Source organism: Ambystoma mexicanum, chromosome 6q, assembly GCF_040938575.1.
Source record: "Ambystoma mexicanum isolate Mex_15411 chromosome 6q, UKY_AmexF1_1, whole genome shotgun sequence".
In the NCBI taxonomy this organism is placed as follows: domain Eukaryota; kingdom Metazoa; phylum Chordata; class Amphibia; order Caudata; family Ambystomatidae; genus Ambystoma; species Ambystoma mexicanum.
In genome coordinates this window covers 1083577575-1083593648 of record NC_090937.1, presented here as the reverse complement: position 1 = coordinate 1083593648, position 16074 = coordinate 1083577575, and the positions used below count along the sequence as shown (strand labels likewise).

The 16074-nt window shown below is 42.7% G+C and overlaps 1 protein-coding gene across 3 annotated transcripts in view; it reads right to left on the bottom strand.

Moving 5' to 3' along the window:
- Positions 1 to 4821: 4821 nt before the first annotated feature.
- Positions 4822 to 16074, bottom strand: part of NMU (neuromedin U) — a 696290-nt gene continuing 685037 nt past the window's right edge. For all 3 annotated transcript variants that reach the window (XM_069631628.1, XM_069631629.1, XM_069631630.1), the window contains one exon: positions 4822 to 5191. The gene's annotated coding sequence lies outside the window, so the exon portion shown is untranslated. The remainder of the gene's footprint in view (positions 5192 to 16074) is intronic.

Genomic DNA, 16074 nt, shown 5'->3' with positions numbered 1-16074 from the left:
TCCTTTTAAGACTTCTTTAGGGCCTTTTAAGACTTCTCAGACTTTTAGAGTCTTGTTTACTGTTATTAACGATCAGCCTTATCTACCACTGCATACTTGCACAGTCAGTTTTAACTGTTCCAACTTATACAAATTACCTAATTTGCTCACTTTTCTAGAACTAACTCGCTGATATTGGTGTTATATTTGGCATGGTTTATTGAAGGTCTGTTACCAGGTCCCCATCAATAATGGGAAAGAGGAAAGCTGTAAACTCCATTTCCCCAGCGAATGGTCATAGAACATTTTTTAAACTCTTTACGCCTATTAATGATGTTAATGTCCTTATAATGAAAATTAAGGACCTCTTGGAGGACAGTTAAACTATCAATGCCATTGACGCCAGGGAGGGTGTTGATGGGGCACCTGCTGGGGATATTTGAACACCAATTGCAGCATAAACTCCAATGCCATGCATTTGTCAACCATATCGACAGACCCTCTTGACCCCGGGCATATTGCAGTAACTGTTCCAACAAATTGGCACTGTGTTGCCAGGGGAAAGAAAGGAGCCGATCCACTGGATGCTTTCTGAGTAGTCAATCTTTTTGCTCATTGTGCTTAAAGTCACAGTAAATACTATGTAATTCTAATATCTGGTCTGGACTCATGCCCTTGAAGGGGGGATATCGAATTTCACCCCTCCCTGTATACCGGCGCATCCCTGAGGTAACACCTGTGGACTTGATGAACGTTGCCGCCACAGGGCAGGTGCTAAGTGGATGCAGTGATCTAGATGTTGCTGATGTCGCTGATCCCAAGCTCTGTTTGAACCTGCCCACAATTTTCCAGGAACGGTCATCTGCTAATGCTGCTGCAAGTTGTTAGTGGGCAGTCATCATGTCCCCCAGGAACAGTCTCTCCCAATATGGTGGGACAGACCACCTTGACTAACTTTAACGAACCATTAGTGCATGCCATCCACATATCAAATCGTTTTGAAGTATTAAGCGATGTAGTATTGATGCAGGATGAGGCCTCTGAGTGAGAGTGAGCGGGTACGAGGAGAGGGGGAAGAAAGGGTGGGGGGGGAAAGATACATGTTCAATTGGGGTGCAGGCCAACCTCGTGAGCTTAAGCTAGGAGTCCAGGTCCTGTTTGCCAACTCGGAGCAGCTAGCTATATAAACAAAGGTCTAGATGATAGAATTGTACTACCTACGCTAGCCATCCCGGCTGATAGTGTTTTAAGGAAGCGTGGCACTACCTGCAACCTAAACAGTCCCAGGGAGGTGCCCAGAAATATGCTGGGTGTGCACGAGAGTGTTATTACCTAAACAGCCCTTGGACGTGCCCACTGTGGGTTGGTGGAAAGGATGTGTTCATGCATGATGTCCCAAGGCTGGGTGTTAGATGTTTCGAAAACCAAACATTGTTGGTGAACAAAACCATCCAATGGTTATGCCATGTCAGAGGGTGTAAGTCTGTGATCTGGGGGGATATTCTTCATTGTGTGAGAGGCAGGATGCTCCTGGGAGACCGGGATTTCATCCAGATCACTTTTGATAAACCAAAATTAGTTGAGGGGCTTTTGTTAATCGAGTCACGATCTTACCCCCAGCACGTACATACTGAACCAGACTATGAAGCGCATCAGGACTTGTAAAATACAGAGAAGCAGTAATACGTTTGCAGAAAGTCTCTGGTTCAGGTTCTCTCCCTTGGCTTATTTTCATCCGCAAAGAGTTGGAGGACCTGGACCTGACTGCCATTTGGTCCAGTGCTGCAGGGCTATTACCCAGCTCTAGGGAGCTTGTCAAAACTAGGGGTAAAAATGCGACTACTAGGAAAATGAAAAGGGCATGTGCCGGGTTGTCGACAGGATCTTTGTATATGATGTTGAAGCAGACCTCCAACTGCATACAAATACCCTGAATGTGGCTACCTTTACGGCAAAATGGTCTATTCCCTCAGACACTCAATGCAAAGTTTGTGGTAATTTAGAGGAATCGATCAGACATCTATTATTTTGCCCAGTATATTCAGGCTTGAGGGAATGTTGTTTGTTACCACTTTTTCGCTGAAGGGGAATTAGATAGACTGCTGCAGCTGTGGCATTCTGCAAAAGCACCAATGACTTGAATGCAGTTTACGTCATTTCAAAGTTTCTTCACAGGGTTTGTTAAGAAGATCAAAGTTGGTAAACTAATCTGCGATAAACCTTCCGGGTAACGTGTCATGTATTCTTTGAACACATAAGCTATGAGAATGTTAGGTAAGGATAATGAAAAAGGTATTCTAGTTTAAATGTTTAAATGCATGGAAAACACATTTCTCCTGTACTCCACGGCCAGTCTAAATACAGCCTCAGCAAGAGTCATTGTACTCACGTTTGAAAGAAAAATAGCTCCAAGAGTTATGGCTTCCTCTCTACGAGCTACGTTCTACTGCTGTGTTATCTCCTTTCCTCAGCCCTTTAGACTTAGGTGCGGCTTGCGCAATGCACTTGCACTGCTGATCTTGTGTCTGTGTTCCTGGCTCTTGGCCTCGCCTATATATTTAATTGCTAACAGAAAATGGAGGCTAGCAAGGAATATTTCCACATCCGTTCTTATAAGCTCTTATAAGTGAACAGATCACTTTCCCCTCAGTATCAGAGTTAATATCTTTGAAAATTGAATTTTCCAACTGCTAGCTCAGGCGGTTCTTACGTATTCATAGACTTCCTCTACATTGGATTTCTGTACTTTCCTCTTTTGAACTGTGCAGCTAAAAAGCGGTAATTGGAAATTCTTTAACTTACATTTCACAAACTCTAACGTCTGAGAAAGGCTGTTAAAGCAGAACATGCCTATTTTAGTCTGTTCTGCTCAGGAAACAGCTTTAATGTCACTTCCTCCATTTGTATAGCAGATGAACATAGAATTCTTAGGGATTGGACACCAGTCCCTTAGCCTTTTCAACTTCATTCAGCAGTTAAAAATGTAGCATTTCTGCTCGGCCCTTCAGGAAGCAGCTTTCTTTGCTAAGGTCTGTGCTGTTTGCTTTCCTGATCGACCAAGTTGAGATTCACATTGTAATTACAGAACTTTGCTAATTCACTTGAGCCGTGTACATTCTAATGTGTTTTTCTGATGACAATTTGTACATACCGTGACATGCGTAAGCCTTATTATGCCTAATGCACATTTTGCAGTATGTTCCAGTCTTCTTAAACCCATTGATTTGAGTTGATGATGTCATTATGGATGAGGTCATAATCATAAGGGCAGGAATAATTTCAGTCTGGCTGGGATTAAGATTGGGTGGCCGGGAGATCATCACCATACCACGCTCAGGCCCAACATCACTGGCTCAGTGTGGCACCTCTCCCTTGGGTCACCACCTTGTGAATCCTCGGAACAAGGGCCTACATTTATTAGCCTCAAAGCACTGACACAATGATGTAGCAAGTTGTCTATGTTGTTGAACTGAAGTCTATTGGCTACTTCGCCCCACAGTTTCAAATTTAATTTCCTAGACTGTGGGATTTCTTCCCCCTGGAAAAAAATCAGTTGGTTAGATAGCAATAATAACCAAGGTCCATAAGACACTGACAAATTTGGATGAAAAAATAAGGCTCCTTTAGCAACATGTCAACCCAAATTAACCAGTTATACATAGCACATAGGGATTGTTTCATGCACATAAGAGAAATGGGAACAAGAAAAACTAACTAAAGTCACAAGAATGGTGGGGGTCATAGAAGAAGAGGTCATATGTAATGAGAGAAGACAGGGCAATAAAAACAACCCACAAGTAATGTTGTTTCCACAGTGATCAACCTAACACTGATCTTCTATGAATTTATAAATGGAAGATCACAGAATAATGCATTGTAATGTGTTTGATGAAATAGTTATATTTCCATTTTGACTACCCTGAAGAGTCTGTGTAATGTGAGGGACTAATAGACGAAAGTTTTGATTGCCGTTGTACTTAAATGTTGTGCTGAAATATACATGTTTGCAATAGTGATACCTTTTTTGTAAATACGTTTTCTAAAATTAAATAAAACAATAACATTTCATTGAAATTTTGAATTTTAACTTATGTGTAATTCTGTATTGTAAGATGGTATAGATATTTTAGTAGAATTGGGAAAAACAGTGCAATTTGTTTACCATGTTGAGAAATGCAAATGTCGAATGGATTGTAGTTGAGGTGCCCCTTCCCATCTTTTATGAATAGCACACAACAATCCAGTAAGTACTCCTTTATTAAGACCCACTTAAAAGGTTATTATAAACTGTACAACATGTATATTTTGTATTCATAAATGTTTTCAGACTGCATAAAGCATTAAAAGAGTTAAATATTTCTTCATAAATCAACAGTTTATTCTGCGGACATATGCGAAAGGGCTAAAAGGCCAGAGAAAACGTTTGCCGGCAACCTAGGGCACAACTGTCACATACAGCTATTAGTAAACTAGGATTTTAACCAGATTTTGAATTATGTCCTGGATACAAGCTGTGTGGATCTGTTTGAGTGTTAGATTTATGTAATCACAAGCGGGCATTCTTGGCCATAAACTCTGAAATATCAGTGCCTGAAAGGCATCGTGAACGGTTTTGGCCATCTACATAGGTCACAACCAACTGTGCCATGAGGCAATATATCAGTTACGATTTTGAAGCAGATTCTGTGGCTTCTGCAGTGACTGAAATGTTTAGGAAGAGAAGTCATTTGAATTGAGATCGGTGCCACAAGGAAAATAAAATAAAAGCTACAACAATCTGAAAGCAGTCAATTAAAACAGGAAGAAGTCTTAAAGTTCGAAGAATGCTAAAGGCTCAAAATGTCTCATTAAAAACAACCCTTTACCGTTTACTTTATTTACAGCAGCAAATAAATATGTATAGCAGTACTGTCAGAGACAAGGTCATTTGCATGCATGAATCATACATTGCCATTATATAATTTACAGTTCAGTTAAAACACAAAAAATGTAAATATTAGTACAGGAAACAGTCTAATAATTTTAATATGCGTTTAATGTCTTCAAGAATTTAAATAAACTTATCAGTGCTACCCAAAATAATTTAAGAACATTTACATTCTATAGTGATTTATTAAGAATTGTACAATTGATGAGGAACATTTTTGAAGGAAAACACGTCTGATCATTCTGCATTCCCACAGCACTTTTAGGTCCAAAGAAGCAAACGATCCTGAAAAAAAGAATAGACGGGTCAATGTTAATAAAATTATACAGGAATTTCTAATGTTCATTTTTATAAAGGATTTTGTAAGTAGTATTCGTAAATAAAACAACTGTCAATAATGTCCAGTTTTGATCATTGATTGGGACTGAACTGAAATTCATATAGAAAAATAAATATTCATTGGTAACCTTTCCATTCTTTGTGCGTGGAGCTACACACATCAAACGATCATCACTTCTAGCCAAAAATGTTATGCTAGAACTAATACAGTTGAACAAGGAAATCACAGTATTATCAGTTGAACTGTTTAAAAGACAAATGGTAAAAATTGTATGGAGTGACAGCTCACAGAAAGCACAAATTGGTGATTAGGGCTGGAGAAATGCATTGAGGTTACACAACTTAACAGCTAATGCTGGTTGGAACCAATTGGCAAATATATGTAGAAATTACATGAACGATTTACATTTTGAATAAGATAATCTACTTTCTTTACCAAATGTCTTTTGCATGAACTGACACATCTGACAATAAATTTATCGTCTAACTATTGGCTTGACTAAAGGACAAATGCATGCGTAAGCAAAAAAGGTTAACAGAAATGTGTGCTGTCATAGGATAATTATAGGACTGAAATCCAAATGGATACAGTCCAACAAGGAATCTCAAGAGCACCCAGTATTGTTGTAAGCTATAAGGTGAAACTAATCTTAACGCTGGCAAATTATAACAATGTTTATTATCTATAATTTATATTGATTCACAAAACTGCAGGCTACTGTATGCTTCTTGTCTTTTCCAATTTCATGCAATGCAGTATTTAGCCATGATCCATAGTCGCATATATAAAGTTATACTTCTCCCTTTTATTACTGCTTCTTCCCTCCCACACCCACAATGTGATATAAACAAAGGGTCTTCTGGTATCAGATTCCCTATTATCATGCTAATCGTCGTCCTTGCCTCAATCCAAAAATTACGTAAGTGTGGGCAACCTCATCAAACATGTAGTGTCATGCGCAGTTGGCCGTACTCCCACAATCAACTACCCGGCCGTTTTGGATCCCACCCATTTAATGCTGCTGGTAAATAACACTATCTGTTTAGATGTAATTCCCGGTTCAGAACCCTTCCAGTCTTCTGTAAGCCCCATAGAGATTTTATCCCAGTTTTATAATGTGAGTATCCCCCCCGAAGTTCTTTAGCCCAGCTTAATTGACTTGGTGGTGGAATATGATGTTGGCTTGTGATGAGCGTCTTATATATGTTTGATATTTGCCCCCTGGAGGAGGTTTGCCTCTTGATAATATTTCAATAGTTTGGACATCCTACTCCACCTTTTTCTTTTTCCGAAAGAGAATCTCTTAACACTCTGGGTTTACCGTCCTTCCAATGGAAGGACATTATCTGCTTTTTGATTCTGTTTAGCTCTTATGCGGATGGGAAGTGCATGGAACATGTAGACTACTCTGGGTAGAATATTCGCTTTTATGACCACTATTCTCCACAGCCATGAGAAATAGAAACCCCTCTATCTAGCAAGGCTGAATCTGTGCAAATAATCTGTGATAGTTGGCTTTGTAGATTGTACTTACTTGTGGTGTTATTTGGACTCCTAGATATTTTATTGATTTTTTTTGCCCACAAGAATGGAGCCAGTCCCTTTAGCTCAACGACCACTTGCTGTGGGGTATCTGGTGTTTCCATCAAGTTACTATCCATCGAATGATTATCCATTGAAATGTATTCATTGAATTGCTTTTCCACTGAAAAGCATATTTATTGAATTCATTTCGATGGATAATTAATTTTGATGGGTAATTAGGGTTAGATTTAGGGTTAGGGCTACGGTTAGATAGAGTTAGGGTTGGTTTAGTGTTAGAGTTAGGGGTAGGGAAGGGGTTAGGGTTAGAGTTAGTGGTGGGGTAAGGGTTAGGTTAGAGTTAGGGTTGGGTTAGGGGGGGTGCCCTTGGGGTTTGGGGGGAACCCCCCAATCTACAATAAGCACTAAAACGTTACATGAAGCTGGCCAGTGCCGAAATACTTTCAAGATTTGAGGTCTGGTCAGCTCCATGTAACGGTATAACGTTAAAAAAAAGCATCGAAATGCTATCTTTTACATTTAAAAGTACATATCCATTGAAACGTGTACATTCCTATATTCGATGGACACGTTTCGATGGATATGTACTTTTAATTCAAAAGATAGCATTTCGATGCATTTATTTTCTATGAATTTTTTTCTATGGATTTTAATTTCGATGCATCATTTTTGATGCAAAAAACATAAACCTTGCCGTGGTAAAGACAGATCAAGACTTTCGGATCTGTCTTTACATTCGGAAATTTACCTGGAAAACTGAGACCTGCGAGTATTGCTCCACCTCTTGCATCAATCCTGGCAATGAAATCTCTGGGTCAGTGATCATTAATAGGACATCAGCAAAAAGGCTTAATTTGTGCTGTTCCACGGCCCTTTTACCCCTTTAATTCATTGTCATTGATTCCCTAACTCGCTGTGCCAACACCCCCATCACAATGGCAAATAAGGGAGACAAGGGCAGTCCTGTTTAGCGTCTCTCTGTATGACAAAGGTGTCATTCAAGGCTTCCACAAAGATCCCTTCTTAGTCAGGCATTCCTCCACCGGCCCACGCTTGGCTCTGGACTAAGCCCTGCACTACTACGTTTGGAATTTGCACTCTCTCAAGTTCTCCCTGTAAGTGATTCAGCTGTGTCATCCCTCCTGCCTGCCAATCACCTTCTTTGGTTCTACACCGCTGGATTCACGATTCGGCACAGCCCTCTACAAACCGGTCGATGGAGACTTTCTCTGTGTGCCATCTCCACCATCTTGTAATTCAGCACCACACAGGGAACCCCTGGCGTTCCCCTCTGTTGTGCTTCAGCCCACTGCGCCTCTTTGGCGTAGACACTCTTGTTCTGGAACCCATGATCAAGTTCTCTTCCCATTTGGAGAGATTTACTCTCCAGTCTTACCTTGAACAAGAACAAATTCCAAGGGGATTGAGAGTCATTATCTTTCCAGACTTCACCAACCCAGATGACGCCGATTTGGCAGCCAAATGGGAAGAGAACTTGATCATGGGTTCCAAAATAATGATGGAACTGTTAATTGAACATGCCGACAGGGCTCATAAATGACTTGTTGTAGAGATAGATCAACTAAAAACCGACATAGAATCAAGTACCTCCCCTACGGCAACTAAAGAAAAAAACTACAAAATCATGTATGAAATTCTAAGAAACCACCAAGGCGAAGTCAAAATCAGAAAATGTAGAAAATTTGCCAGGGATTAAAGAGATTACCAGGACAATAGAGTGTTCACCTTCCAATCCAAATTTGATAACGTCCAGGGAACAAGCTCCAAGGAAAGCACCCCGGCCAGCTCTCCAGCCACATCGGACGCAGACAGTGAACCAGAACCTGAGACGGATGTGAACGAGGAACTGGACCAAGCATCGGAAACCTTAAACGTACAAACAGAGGTTACAGTGCCACGATTGTCTAGACAACATGAGACCAGCAGAAGCATTGGCTATAATTTCCTGGAAGAGATCCAACGTTACAAAAAAGGAACACGTGCAACACAGCAACAACAACAGCAAAAAAAACAGGTCCGTTTTTTAGACCCTACCTGGGGCAACATACCACCAAGATTAGAACCAAAAGAGGCAAGAGAGCGGGTGCCAAGAAACAGGCAAGAAGAACAAGAAAGCGCTATCAGATTGACAAGATCCAAAACACAATTGCAGCAGACAACACTAGGACCACGCACCTAGTAACTAATCTCTCCAAGCATAACCTTTCGCATCATGACATTGAAATCCTTAACAAAGGCCTCTCGTTTGCTCCAGCAAACAACACCAATTATGTGAATGCACAGATAGATCTATTCAAATATACCAGGAAACTCAAACTAAAGAAATTCTTTGCAAAACAAATAAAATGGAAACCGGCCCGGACCATACCAGTACCATTGAGTACCATAGATATGGAAAACCTTAAATATACTCACCTCTTAGCAACTTTGGAGTATCCCGTTAACATGGAAACACAGACCATGCAACAGACCTTGCAAGAACTAGACATTGAGGAAAGAAATGTGAAAATACCAGAAATGAAGCCCAAATCTAAATTCACTCCTAACCTACAAGGTGACAATGCCATTGAAATCTTTAGCCGGGCGGTCACAAGAGACCTCCAAGCATTAGAAGACCTGATGAGAACCAAATACCCAAGAGGAAGAGACAACATTACCAATCAAGAAAGAATGGTGCTAAAGGAACTACAAGACAATCACCAAATCATAATCAAGCAAGCTGACAAAGGCAGCAACGTTGTCATTATGGACAGAGGGGATTGCGTACAAATGGCCCTCAACCATTTTACCAGTCCAGGATGTTATGATACCATCAAGACAAACCCAACAAAGGAAATCCTAACGCAAGCAAACAATGTTGAGCAAAGGGCACAAACGCGGACTCCTGTCTGACGATTAATTGAAATATCTTAACCTTAGACAACCCAGGATGCCGACCATTTATTTTCTTCCCAAGATACACAAAGAATTCCACACCATACCAGAAGGTCGACCCATACTGAGTCGAATAGGATGGATAACAGAGCCACTCAATCAATACATCAACAACGTACTAGCACCGGAAGTACCAAAGATACCTACCTTTCTGCGTGACACCATGCACACCCTCTTAGTACTACAAAACATCAAGTGGAACAAGGGCTATTTTTTGGTAACACTGGACGTAAAAGCCCTCTACACATCCATTGACCCCAACCTAGCTTTCAAAGCCATAGAATTTGCTTTTGCAAAAGCCTCAGTATCATTCGGGTCACATTTGGAACTTACAAAGGAACTCTTGGAATTTTCACTAACCAACACTGTCTTTCTATTCGACCAACAATACTACAGACAAACGAAAGGCATCGCCATGGGGGCTACCTATGCACCATCAATGGCCAACCTATTTATGCATCACTATGAACAGGTGCACGCCTATGCCAACAATGACTTCTATCAACTAATTCATACCTGGATGCGCTACATAGATGACATCCTGATGATCTGGTGCGGAACCATAGAACAACTTGAATCATTCAAACAATATCTGAATCACAACAACTTTGGTATCGAACTGACAGGAACCTCAAGCAGTACTACCATTGATTTTTTGGACATAACCATCAAGCCAGTAGGAACCGAACTAACGGCTACCACCTACAGGAAAACCTACAGAAGTAAACTCAGTACTACACGCAACCAGTTGCCACAAGAAATCAGTAATCAACAATATTCCCAAAGGAGAATTCCTATGAGCTAAAAGGAACTGTAGCTTTTCGTCCACCTACGGAGAGGAATGTACAGTCCTCACCAGACGATTCTCTGAAAGGGGCTACCCAGAACAAGCAATACAAGCAGCTGAAATAATGGCAAATAAGAGAGAACACAGCACCCTACTGACTCCCAAGGAACACACCAGAGGAACAACTGCAAATGATAACAAATTAAGATATATCACCCAATATTGCAGTGATAGCTACCAAGTACAGAGGATACTGAAAAGACATTGGCATATTTTATCAATCGACAAAGATATCAGAGCATGGATACCTGACAAACCAAGTATAACCTACACCAAGGCCAGAACACTTAAGTCCATATTAAGCCCATCCTTCATGGGACCAATTCCTAAAACAAATGACAACTGGCTTACGAGCAACAAACCCGTACGTTTCTTTAAATGTGGAACGTGCTCCATATGCAAATTCGCCACAACTACCAAGAACCTAAGATTCAGTGAAACCGATACGCATGTAATTAAACAGTATATCAACTGCAAATCCAAATATGTCATTTATGCCATTATATATGTATGTAATCGCAAATATATTGGAAGTACCAAGAGGGAACTCAGAGCAAGAATCAGGGAACATCTCAGCTCCCTGCACTCGCAAGAAACCAAATACCCATTGGCTCTTCACTGGCAAGAAGAACACCAGCTTAATATCAAGGAAAACATCACCTTCGTGGGACTTGAATCAATATCATCAGACGCAAGAGGTGGTGACAGAGAACTACTGCTCCGCCAAAAAGAAGCCAGACTAATTTGCAAATACAGAACTGTCACCACTGGTCTAAACAGTGACCATGATTTCCATGTGTTTTTGTGAATGTACCTGTACCTTCTCCTATCCACTCCTGGGCTCCAATCCACGCCTCAGATAGTGCCACCTTTCTAGGCCTGGCTCATCCATTCCAGCTTACTTTTTTACAACTAACGCGAGTGGCCCACTCAGCCTGACCACCCCCTATACAATGCGGTGCCCCCTGCTGTCTCCAGGGCCTCTCCCGCCCTCCCCTCCCAACGGAGCCTGGTTTCTTACCAACTCAATGCAAGCCCACTCCGCTTGCATCTACCCTATTCCTCCCTGGGTCTTGGCTTCCGTGACCCATGTGATTACACATGTTGGATGCATCTAGTACATCGCTCAAAGCACTAGCTCACTCTGCCCCATTACTATCACCTACTCCTTCGAGCTACACTGGCTCATCCCCTCTGACATAAGCCCCTTCACCCCCTACAACTAATATACATGTGTCCAATTCTTCACCACCGGGGCACCCCACACCCCCTTGGTTCCAACCAGCCTTCCTCGCCTATTCTTGCAAGGTATCCACCTTTAACATTGTCGGCTCAATTCCCCCCCTTTTTCTCTTATTTTAACATGTTCTACGAGCACGCATCGTCAGCAATGGGCTGATCCGTTTATCTTAGCAGGCTTCACGGGGCAACCAATCCTGGACTCCCATCCAACTTCCAATCAGCTCGGTCCGTCCGTGACCAATCACACTGAGACGTGCATATTAACCAGGAAGCTCTCTATTCCGGTCTCTCGCTCGGCGTGAAACAGACGCATCGCTCCCCTCCGCCGATCACGGCGTCAGGTAAGACCATGGGCCAATCCTACATGCCCACCACACCAACCAGGTGCCCTGACCATGCTAGTGGGCTCTCCCTGCCCTGCCCGACACGGGACCACCTCGATTAACAGACCGCTCCTCGCGGTCCCGGTCATCCGACTCCACCAAGTCCTTGCTCTGACCGACCCCACTTGGCCGTAGCTCCCAGCCACCGGCCCCCCATCCAGCACCAGCTATATCCCTGACACCCCACTCCTATAGGAGGGCCCATCTCCAATGCTCTCGACCCTGCCACCACCGCACTGAGACCCCCTGACCCCAGCATTGCTTACAATTGAGGGACTTGCAAGCCCTATCCCACAAGTACGCCGCCAGCCGCACTGACTACCATACCTGCCCTGCACTCCCACACTTCCTTAGCTTGCCTCACAGGCCCCCGCTCTGCTTTTTGCCTTCCCAACAGGAGCCCGTGTCCACAGCGTAGCCTTTGGCTGCCTCCCAATACCCACATCCGCACGGCACACTTGCCGCTCCCCCAGTTTTTCAGTTCTCTCCCCACCCATGTCCCAATCCGCTACCTTCTATCAACTGCACCATCAGAATACCATGGGACTACCTAACCTCAACCTTTGTAGCTTGCCGCACAGGCCCCCGCTCTGCCGACATCTGCCTGCCTCACAGGAGCATTTGTCCCCCCATTGCCATGGCTGCCTCCTTTTTCTAACAATCTCACAGAACACTTGCCGCTCCTCCGAACTTTCGGCTCTCTACCCACCCCTGTCCAGTACTGGACCACTAACACATGCGCGCTCTAGCAATTCTAGGTTATCAACCCTCATCCATATTATAAAATTCTTTCACAGATCAGGCTAATCAGCCCCATTGGCACCCGGACACAGGAGGACCAGCAATCGGCGCCTAATCAGAGCACACCATAGCACTATATTGGGTAAGCTTTAGTATCTTTTAACCCATTGCCTTATTATCTCAACTGGCTCCCTCCCTTAACTAACAACATGCTATCCTTCTTTCTCTCCCTTGGTACTTTGTTTGTGTGCTATTTTAAACCAATGTGACAAATTGATTATGAATGTATATATGCATCAACTGATCACCATGTTTTTCTGTTACAAACCACTTCACTCTCATGCACTTTCACAACCCAACGGCTCAACTACTTACCTTGCCTCCTACCATGACTGGATATTAATTACCCAATGCTTAATCATCTCACGCATAATCATCTCATGCACAATTACATGTGTTCATGATGGATATCGCCATCTATGTTGATCTTTGTAAAAACCATGTGGGATTCACACAAATGTCACTGCGCCATTTTCTGCACTCACCCACTTCCACACTGCACAGCCCTGAAAAAGACTTAGGTCGAAACGCGCGTCGGCTGCTTGCACTCACCAATGCTCAACAACTGATGTTATCCGCCGCTATGATGTTTCTAAAATTGACTTGTGGAATTGCATAAGAAATAATAAAGCAAACAAGTTATAAGCACCAATACGACTCGGATCTGACCATGAATCAATACATAAGTGTAACTGCTACACTCTGGGACTATTGCAACCCCTCCAGCGCTTTCCAATATCCGCAGGTTTGTCATCCCACCCAATCATTCATCCATTTGGGAACACTGGAGTTGGTCCCCAGACGAACCAGGAGCAAGGCTGCAGGCTGACTCACCAACTGTACCTAAAGAAAGGTGCGCGGAAGGTAGAGAGTCCTGTCCCAAACAACTCGAACCAACTGTAAAACCTAAGTTCTCAAGTATCCTTGTAATGTTTGCGCCCGGCTGCCCGCGGGTTTGGTTTTTGCGCTATATCAAATAAACAAACAAACAAACAAACAAACAATGTGATTTCTGGTTGAGTAATCAGAAGTGCTATCTGAGATTTGGTCGTATATTGCGGATTCGATGGATCGTGCTGTTACGTCTCGTAGTGAAGCATCTGAAATTTCTTCATAGTCGTCTTATATTGTGGATGAAATGCTGATGCAGTACTCATCTATTACTAGGAGGCTGGAGTCGTTATTTTGGTGTGAGGAGTGAGTGGCTGCGCTCTGTTGTTCTGTGGGGGTCGTTAGATTGAGAAGATTTTCGATAGTTGGTGTGATGTGTTCTGGGTGGGGAATGGTCGTTTTCTTTGAAGTAATTGGGTTGGCTAGGCGTATGGAGTTTTTGTTTGTTTGTGAGGGGGTTTTGTCCCCCGAATCTTGAGCTGTTGGTAGCAAAGGATGTTCGGTAACTTTCACGGTGCGCAAAAAGTCTCTAGAGCCGGTCTGCTGCTTTTTGCGTTTGTTGTTGGTTGCTGCTTTAGCATCCCAGGCTTTCTCTCCCTGGGCAAAAATCTGGTACGTGTTTGTAGAGCTCTTGCTTGCTTGCTTTTTAGATGTTGACTGTACAATTGAAAAGTTAGCGATGGAGTCCTTAAAGGGTTGATGTGGTGTCGGTAGTGGCAAAGTTTCACATTCCTGTACTGGGTGTGGAATCAGGGGGACTGGTTTGGCTTGTTCGTCGGGTTGTTCAATAGGGGTAAGTGACTGCTGTTGATGATGGGCTTTTAGCAGGGCAATTACTTCTGATGTTAATAAGAATTTTTCTTTCCGATCACATCTTGCGATGTCGAATAGTCTTTGCTGCCACTGGTTAGATTGTTCCGCTTCTATATTCAGGCGATTTTCGATGTTATTAATGAAGTTTTCTGTGTGCATTTGCTTTGAGTCGATCATAGCAAGCAGGGTTGCTTGGTCTCAAATATTATCTTTCATGCTTTCTTGTAGTTTTAGGGATGGTATCATCGATTGTGAGATTACTGAGATGAGCATGTTTTGAAGGCCCAGCATAGTGATAGGTATCATGGCATTATAGTCATCAGTAGGAGGATCTTCTTGAGTTATTTTGGTGATTTTATTCTGTGGGGGGAGTGGCATAGGTTGTGGTTGATGATTGTCAGTTGGTAAATGCGGTGTGTGGAAGGAGTCATTTGCTTTGTAGTTGGAGTGATTGTCTGATGGTTGAATTGACAGTTTAGACTTCTGTAGCTCGAATTTGATGGATGGTTTGGTGAGCTTGTTTTGATACATTGGTTTCACAAGAGGGGTTGAAGTGGAGGTTGGTTTTTCTGTGCAGGTGATGTTGCCAAAGACTTCCTTTCTTCTTTCTACATTGGCCATGATTGATTCTATTTCAGTGATATCCATAGAGAGTCGAGCAACACTTGCTGCCTCTCTGATGGGTTGTTCGCTTGTCGTTTGGTGTTCACTCTTTTGCGTTCCTTTGCAGCCAAGTTAGTTTTGCAAGTCTTGCCTTTTCTTTATTAGGTGTAGAAGTTGACGAATTTGCTGGATAGTGATGGAAGCTCTTGCAGTTAGTCGATTTAGGTAGCTTTCTCTCAGACTTGGCTGTTTGGTCTTCTGGTGATTGGGTGGTTGGTTGATTCAAGTGTACTCTTGGCAAAACTCGATTAGTGATGCACCCTTGGGAGCATGCTGCTTTTTCCTGACTTGCCTGGAGCAATAGGGGATTCGGTTGGTCATCATCATGCTGGTTTGGTTCAAGTGCAATAACGAATGATTGATTAGCTAGGGTTTCTTGTTGCTCCAGTGTGGGGGGTGCAGTGGAGCCCTGGGTTGTGTCGTCAGCGTTGTTAGATTGTATTTTCCCCATTTCAGTATCTGTTTTAGTTTGACTTGGTGAAATTGCTTGAATAGGAGCATGTCCTCCGTTGCTCTGTGGTGGGGGGAGTTAAATCAGATTGAGGTTGTCTTTGGCTACAGACAGTTCATCCAGATCTTTTTTTTTTTGTTGTTGTTTTTGTTCGGCCTCAGCAGAGATTGTTCTAATGTTAATTGGAGGATGTCCAAGGAGGGTTGTGAGATAGTGTGGGCGCCTAGTTTTCCTCGTAGT